The sequence below is a fragment of the Octopus bimaculoides genome, chromosome 18 (genome assembly GCF_046866305.1).
Source record: "Octopus bimaculoides isolate indiv1 chromosome 18, ASM4686630v1, whole genome shotgun sequence".
Lineage (NCBI taxonomy): Eukaryota > Metazoa > Mollusca > Cephalopoda > Octopoda > Octopodidae > Octopus > Octopus bimaculoides.
The window spans coordinates 12,856,804-12,866,375 of NC_142945.1; the positions used below are offsets into that span (position 1 = coordinate 12,856,804).

The following is a 9,572-nucleotide window of genomic DNA, read 5'->3' on the forward strand; positions in this document are numbered from 1 at the left end:
TGTTTTATAGATGGTACTTAAAATAGCAGATTGACTTCGTCCATATTTGCTCTCAGTTTAAGTTCAAAATTATTTTCTTTTCCTATATTAATCACATACCTGCAAAACTCAATGATTTTATCATCGTTTTCAGAAGGTTCCGCTTTAGTAATATTTTTTTTTGGGGGGGGGGAGCCCCTTAACCCAAACCTTTCTCTGAACAGAGCAGCTTTGGGAGTATGTGCGTGTGGTTTCTTTATATTTTGGTTTGAGGAATTACCAACAGAATATGAAATCACAAATTCAGCGGTGGTACTTTGTATTACCACGATCCGTCAACAGGATATAACACCATCGCTGTTGTTTGGTCAATCACTTACTATGTAGCTGATTGACAGCTGAGGTTGTCGACATACCGTTAATCTTGTTAATTGTATTTTCATTCGCCAGTAAATCTCAAACAAATGTTTCTAAAGGCTACGCGATCGTAAGATAATGTAAGATATTTTGTGTATTGTATATACTGTGGAAAGGACCATAGTGGATGAGATGACCTTCTATTGTGAACAAAGTCAATATTTATCTGTAACTTTGCGTTAAGAGATAATGATACAGCCACTCTTGAATATTACATGCCTTATTCATTTTGTCAACGATCTATAATCAAATTGCTTTGAAGTCACAGAAGAATGCCTTCTTTATCTGTCATGAGATGACTCGCTTGTTTGTCATAGGGATTGATAATTTTTTATTGTGACAACATGAAAGGGACACTGAAGAACATCTGTGATTATTTCGATTGTTTATAGTTATTTTATTTTAGTTATATTTTTAATAAAGCAGTTCTTGCACCTTGTAGACTGCTACCCGCACGACTTATTAACCAGGTTCGTGCGCCTGGTTTCTTTAATAGCTCATATATGTATATATATATATATATATATATATATATATATATATATATATATATACACACACACACGAAGGACTTCGTTATACATTATATGTGAGTGTGTGTGTGTGTGTTTTCCCTCCAACACCGCCTGACAACCGGTAGTGGTATGTTTACATCTCCATAACTTTGTGAGTTAGGCAAAAGACACCGATAGAATAAATTATAGGCTTAAGAAATCAGTCCCGGGGTCGATTTGTTCGACTAAAATCCTTCAAGGCGGCGCTCCAGTATGGCGGCAGTCAAATAAGTGAAACAAGTAAAAGAATGAAATAATATACTATGGGTAGTAAAATGTTATAACTGCGTTATATACGGATTATAAAATAAGCAAGAGCAAGCCTAGTTTACTTCGAGTGCATGTTGCGTACACATTTACTCAGTCCAATCTATTTTTATCAAGATGGTAATTTTACTTATACCTATCAGGCTTTCTAACGCTTGATGTTTTTGAGTTACACAACTTTCCTTAAATTGATATCTCCTGGCAATGACTTTCACGTACTTTGTATCTAGGAATGATAACGACTAGGAACATTAAATATGTATAAAATAATATTTGGGTCAGTTGCAATTAATGTAATCGATAATAAAAGCAACAAAACAGCACTAGTTGTTGTTGTTGTTGGCACTCCGTCGCTTACGACGTCGAGGGTTCCAGTTGATCCGATCAACGGAACAGCCTGCTCGTGAAATTAACGTGCAAGTGGCTGAGCACTCCACAGACACGTGTACCCTTAACGTAGTTCTCGGGGATATTCAGCGTAACACAGTGTGACAAGGCTGACCCTTTGAAATACAGGTACAACAGAAACAGGAAGTAAGTGTGAGAGAAAGTTGTGGTGAAAGAGTACAGCAGGGTTCTCCACCATCCCCTGCCGGAGCCTCGTGGAGCTTTAGGTGTTTTCGCTCAATAAACACTCACAACGCCCACTCTGGGAATCGAAACCGCGATCCTATGACCGCGAGTCCGCTGCCCTAACCACTGGGCCATTGCGTTTCCACTGCAATTAATGTAATCAATAATAAAAGCAAGAAAACAGCACCAGTAGAGCTCTTGATTAAAAACTATATTTTTACAATGATGATTTATCTATTGGAAAAATGTTATTACGCATTTAAATGTAAGATAAAAAAATACACCAGAATTTGAACTTTGACAGACCTTAATTTATTGAACAGATACGAGTAATTTAGATAGTGCCCTCTTTTGACATCGGTTTGTAAACATATAGAATTGATTATTGCCATTTCAGGTCATTGTGAAATAAAATCTGTCTCAATGACTTTATTAATATTGATTCCAAACTTTGGCACAAGGTCAGCAATTTAAGGTGTGGTGGTGGGTAACTCGATTATATCAACCCCAGAATTTAACTGATACTTATTTTATCAACCCCGAAAGGTAAGGTCGACCTCTGCGGAATTTGAACTCAGAACGCAAAGACGGTGGAAATGTTGCTAACGATTCTTGCCATGTCACCGCCCTCGGTGACTTTATTAATGTTAAAGCAATTAAAAGATTAATTTTTCATTCTGAGCCTTTTTTTTTTACTTAAAATCAAAAAAAAAAAAAAAATGTAATTAACCGGCCAGTTTCACGTAGCTTTTATGTGAACAGTTCGTCATTTTGCGAAGTTATACAATTAAAACTATGATGGTATGCAAATAAGCGGAACCAACTGAACCAAATTTGAATTTCAGAAGAGTTGTCTATTGATATTAGACTTCTCTTCCGCGAGATAAAATAATTTATTCCGCTTTGCCAACTTTTTCTATCACTATTCGTCGGTTAAGAGGCGTTACCATAGCCAGTGAGGGTTATCTGAAGCATGGTTATTGCTTGTTGAAAACTATTTATCACTTAAGACCATCTCGGAATTTCCCCGTAGAGTTTCAATTTGACTAAACGTTTATTTGTATTGTTTTGAAGAGAGCAAAAATGGCCGAGTTGATAACTAAACTGTGTATCTTGTCACTGATGAAGAATTTTTTCTGTGAATAAGTCACTTAGCTCCGAAATAGTCCAGTCTAACAACCTGAAAATTGGTGCTGCAGGATAAAAACATCTTAAAACTCGTGCAAGGAATCGCAGTACAGTTAATTTTAACGAATGCATCATTTTCTTAAAAGCTAGGTTTAAACTAATGAAATTTCAAGTAATTACTGGATTATCTGACAACAGCTACCTCTAGCAAAAAAGTGCTCACATTTTATGAAATATTAATTTGTTCCTCTTTTATATTTAGATGCTTAAAAATTTATGAAGAATCATTCTATTACATACCAACAACGAACTGCTCTCTAAAAACAGTAAAACCAACTAAAATAATCCGTAGAATATCGGACAAAAGTCCTTGTAATTTTATAGCGTTTCTTTATGTTTTAAGCTCAAGTCTTGCCTAGGTCGACTTTTGCCTGTCGATTTTTGCCTTTCATTCTTCCGATGTTAATAAAAGAAGTATTAGTCGAATACGGATGCTTTGAATAGTTGGACATATAGTGTCTATCCAAAATTTGTACTAGTATCAAGTCTCTTTTGTGCTTTTTAAAATGTGATTCTATTTTCTTCTTGATCCGTACAACATCAGGAAATCCATGCAAATTTTGTATAAGCGCAGTAAATTTCATTTTGATTGGGGAGGGGATTGATTCCCCTTCAGTGGGTGTAGGTGTCACTACATAAGAGATGAGTTCTTCATACTACTTGTTTGTAAGTTTATTAATATTTTTAACATTCCTTATGGTGGTTATTTTGCTTTGTTTAATATAATCTTTCTGGCTGTCGTATTCCTTCCGAGGAAGAATCGATTATATTTTTAGTGCTAGGCAGTAATATAAAACGAAAATATTTTTTAAAACGGTGATTGTTGTTTAATCCAGTTAAAGGATAGACCTTCCAAAATGGTCCTTGTGTAAAGATCCTTGTGTGAAATGAAATCCAAAATGAAAGTTACTTTCAATTATACTTGAAAACCATCAATGAAAATCGGAGCAAAATTTTTCACATCAGACATCAGAAACAACAACGACGACGACTACAGTAACAACAACAGTAATCCTTTCTACCATAAGCACAAGGCCTGAAATTTGGGGGAGGGTTATAAGTCGATTGCATCGACTCCAGTACTCAAATGGTACTTATTTTATCGACTCCGAAAGGATGAAAGGCAAAGTCGACCTCGGCGGAATTTGAACTCATAACGTAAAGACGGACGAAATACCGCTAACCATTTCCCCCCGGCGTGCTAACGATTCTGCCAGCTCACCACGTTACTCTCTACCATCATAATAGTTTCTAATTTAAGCACAATGCGAATAGTTTTCATAGGAGGGAATTAGTCAACTACATCGACTAAAGTACTTGAGTAGTACGTTATTTTATCGACCCCCGAGAAGATTAAAGGCAAATTTGACCTCGGCAAGATTTGAAGTCAGAACGTAAAATGGCGTTTTAAATACCGCAAAGCTTTTTCTCCGATGGTCTCACAATTCTTTCCTCCTCTATCGATTTATTGGTAATCAACGAGACCGTGGTGAAATGTCAATCCTTAACAGAAGTTATTTCACAACACTTAGTCTCTCTGAATGGTATGAGGAAAGCTAGAAATGAATATACCCCCTTTGCATATTCCCTAAATATAGAAAAATATTTTCATAACCAAAAGAATGAAACACATACGGATATTGATTTATCAATAATATTCTTTCTTCTATAACACAGTTATAGAGTTTTTTGTTTTGTTGTTTTGTTGTTTTGTCTTTTTTTACTAGTTGCCTGAAACTATAAAACTGAATAAATAGTTTCTTACAACAATGACAAGAATCACGAGGAAATGGAGGAGACCGCGGCGATAACTCAATTCCACTCGCTTGAAAGAGCAGTCATCTCTCCCTCCCTTGAATAACATTCTGGAATATTCTTTTAACATATACTAATGTGTTTAATTGTCCGAAAAATATAATCGTATCAGCAACTGATTCCAGATATCTAGATACTGAAACGCTATTTGTAGAGAAAGCTACTCTACATCTTAATAATGGCTTTAAATTTTGGCCCAACGTCGGCAATTTCGTGGGAGTGGGTCGGTCGATTATATCGATCCCAGTGAAAGACAGACGAAATGTTGCAAAGCATTTTGTCCGGCGTGCTAACGATTCTGCTAGCTCATCGTCGTCTTCCACTGCATCTTAATAATTTGGGTTAATCACAGTTGAGATGCTTTTGGTCAAAGCCTAATCCGGGGCCACACCAGAGATAATTATTGCAAGTTTATCATTAAAACAATGATATTATCACTAGTCGATTTTTTAAAAAATAATTCCCCGGATGATATATATCTTCAGTGATCATGGACTGAACTGAACCATAACCATTCTGCACATCCTCTGATAAGTCATGGATGGTGATTCGACGATTTCCCGTCACAGCTGCTGGCGCATCTGCGATATTTTTCTCAGTTCTGCTGGTTGCGTGTCTCTCAGAATATTCGTCACTATCGACATTTTTTTCGGCCATCTTGGAAACGTCTGAACCACTCGTACATTTGTGTGCGGCTCATATATTCCTCTCAATACACTTTCTGCAACTTTACGTAGGCTTCTGAGCAGGTATCACCATGACAACTTTCTCTGTCATGGACAATGCAATGATCACATACTACACACCTTCCTTCAAAGCACTGCTGTAAGCAGCAATAGTAAGCTAGAACGTTAAACTTAGTGCGCATGCACAACTGAGTTCAAGGTCAATCTGTGCCAAGCGGCTTTACTATGCGTACTTTCGCTTCATTACTATGACAACAGTCCGGAAACTTAATGATCAGACCTCGTGCATATACATATATATATGTAAGTATATAAGCATATACCACGATATATATGTGTGTATACATTATACATACATACATACATACATACATACATACAATGTATACATAAAACATACAAATCTGCACATACATACATACTCTGTTGTTGATGTTGAAATTCCAATGAAGGAACCTTGGGTCTAGGTTAGAAACCGGTTCTTTCTATATTGGCAAGAAATCTTAAAATAAACTGAATAATGACGTACATACATATTTACATATATCCATGCATGCATGCATGCAGGTATGTATGTATAAATGAATAAAATCTAAGTAGTATATGCTTTCACAAAATATGATTTGTGTGACGTTTTGTCTTTCAACCATACAATTATTTCTGCTCACATATTTCAGTTTTATTCAGCTAGAAAATTAGAGTATAGTTGCTCGGAGGAAGGTGGGTATCGACTATAGGCTACCGCCCAGTCCCGAGGAAATTTTGTTTGATCAGCTTAACGCTATATAAACAGGACATAAGCGCCAACTCTTTGGATCTTTAGATATGCACACACACGCGCATACACACACATACACACACACACACACACGCACACGCGCGCGCGCGCACACATACACACATACACGCACACACGCACGCACACACACACACATACATACACACACACACGCACACACGCACGCACACACACACACACACACGCACGCACACACACACACACACACACATACACGCACGCACGCACGCACGCACACACACGCGCGCTTAGCAGTTAGAAACCGAGAAAGAAAGAGATCAGTAATAAAGTAAGGCGGTCTTAATTAGGTTTCACAAGCACTGAAAATATATACCACTAGCATCCCCCCCAGCCAACCCCCCCCCCCTCGCATTATTTCATTACAAATTTCGTTAAAGTATTTCTTTTGCCCTTTAAGTGTCTCTATATGATTACACAGTCAGTCAATGGCGGCTGGAATAAACTACAAATCACGAAACCAAATATAATTATATTATGAATGTATAAGATAACAAGTTTCCATAAACAATGTATCCACACGGATAATGGAGCAATTAAAATGAACAGTGGTTGACGAACAGTAGAAATATTTTCCAGTAGGTTCTACAAAGGACGGCTAGACCATAATAATAAGGAAAAAATAAGAAAGAAAAACAAGAAGGAAGGGCAAGTAATGAAAAGCTGACAGCTGATCGATTGCTAGCTAAACATTTCAAATTAAAGTCGAAATAAAATAAAAATAAAAAGTCTGTCTTACGTATTCATAGCGGAGCCAATGTGAAACTGAAATAAACCAGCGTTGAGTTAAAACAAACAAATGAGTTGAAAAGAGTTAGATTGCCACAAGCTAAATTGTATTGTTATGGTTGAGATTGAAGAGTGGCAGCTATAAAATATGTCGAAGTCACTCTACACTGCTTGGAATTTTGATTAATTGTTTGCTTCACTTTTAGTCCAGCAGTTTCTACCAGTTTATGATGAATAAAGAAGTGTACTGGCGGTTTAAATCGATATGGTATCGGATTACCATTCAATAGGTCGACATTTCGTATCACATCACTGGAGCGTTTGTCTAAACCTGTGGTTCTCAACTGGGGTCCATATGGCTCCAGGTGTGGAGGGGCATATGATATTTCTAGGGGTCCACACAAGCAAAATAGTGAATTGGGGAAGCACAGTAGTAGTTTAGGGGTCCTTGAAAAAAATTCTGCTTTAGATGCATTTATTGCAAGGGAACGTGTGAAGAAACAAAATAGGAATTTTAAAAGAAGTATCTATAAAACTAGATTCTAAACATCGAATGACTATGGGGTGGGGTTCCACCAAAATTGAATAGTCATCAAAAGGGTCGATAGGTAAAAAAAAGAAAATAGTTCAGAACCATTGGCCTAAACTGAAGACAAGCGATTCTGTTCTTATAATAGTGCTTTAGTGAGATTCTGAGTGTTGTAGGTATGCCAAGGTGTTTTGATGGGAATTAAGCCTATAAAGTTGGGGACTTTGCTCCTCGAATATCCATGTGATCTGAGATTTGAGTATCCTTTACTTGTTTTAGTCATTAGATTGCGGCCATACTGGGGCACCGCCTTGAGAAATTTTAGTCGAACTGATCACTCCAGTACTTATTTTATTTCTAAACCTGGTACTCATTCTATGAAGTTCTATTGCCGAACCGCTAAGTTACGGAAATGTAAATACACCAACGCCGGTTGTCAAGCGGTGGTAGGGGACAAACATTGATAGAAAGACCCCCCCCCCCACATATATATATATATATATATATATATATATATATATATATATATATACACAACGGGCTTCTTTCAGTTTCCGTCTACCAAATCTACTCACAAAGCTTTGGTCGACCTGAAGCTATAGTAGAAGTTGCCACGCAGTGGGACTGAACCTGGAACCATGCGGATGGGAAGCAAGCTTCTTACCACACAACCACTCCTGTACTTTACGAAAGACCATGAGGTCGATGATAAATCCTGATTTCAATAGTAGTTAATGGAAGACGGGTGACAAGTTTTCGAGTTAAGACACCAATTTGTCGTGGGTAACTTTCCGTGAGATGCCAGCACATATCCGAAAACCACATTAAAAGAAAAAAGCTAAGGTAACTGAAGAATATGTAGTAAAAGGTGTCCTAACCAGAGAGTGAACTAGTGACTAATAACATGCTTGAACTCATAAACCGTCAGTTGCTGGATCGTTTATGTTACTATTATTATTCGAATATTTTGTATCTTAAGCGAAATCAAATAAAACAAAGAAGCCGTCATTGAGAATGGTTTTCTGAAGAAAGGTGAAACAAATTACTTTAATGTACACTTGGTTGCTTGGAATTCAATGTTTACTTAACACATCTGAAATTAAACTGACTACAAGGTTTATTATGCAACACATTTAGATGTGTTTGCACAACACACACGTCTAGAAACACGACAGGAATTTCCACAGAAACAACAAAAACACAGCATAAGGAAAGGACTGATGAAGTAACGTCAATCGAAAACTTTCAAGTAGTTGAATGACTTACAACATTTGTCTTGGACAACATTCTCGTGGATATTTATTTACGCAGTTATGGTGGTGAAAGAATATTTAAGGATTTCAGTAATTAAACACAGCCAAAGTGTGTGTGCGTGAGTGTGTGAGTGTTTATATATGTTTATATATATATATATATATATATATATATATATATATATATATATATACACATATATGTATGTGTGTATATATATATATATATATATATATATATATATATATATATATATATATATATATATATATGTACGTATATATATATTTGTATTGATACACATAAAGTGTGCTTATATATGTATATACATACATATATATACGTATACATACATACATACATACATACATATATATATATATATATATATATATATATATATATATATATATATATATATATATATATGTATGTGTGTGTATATATATCTATATATATGTACGTATGTATATATTTGTATTGATACACATATATCCAGAGAAAAGGAGAGAGAAAAGGAGAGAGAGAGAGAGAGAGAGAGAGAGAGAGAGAGAGAGAGAGAGAGAAGATAGAGTGGGAAAGTGTAACAGAAAGCAAGTAGGCAAGAAAGAAAGAAGGAAAGAATTAAATAAAGAGACCATTAACTCGAAAGCGCACTGTTGTCGTAGTGAATGGAGAAAGCTTGGTTTGCAGCATATCACCATGAATATATCAACATATCTATACTAGATATCTATACTAGATATCTATACTAGATATCTATA

At 36.1% G+C, this 9,572-nt stretch overlaps 1 non-coding gene across 1 annotated transcript; it reads left to right on the forward strand.

Annotated features, from left to right (window-relative positions):
* The first annotated feature begins 2,714 nt into the window (after positions 1-2,714).
* Positions 2,715-2,850, forward strand: LOC149132006 (U4 spliceosomal RNA). The gene has a single exon (XR_016245131.1). It is a non-coding gene; the product is annotated as a U4 spliceosomal RNA (small nuclear RNA).
* The last annotated feature ends 6,722 nt before the right edge of the window (positions 2,851-9,572 follow it).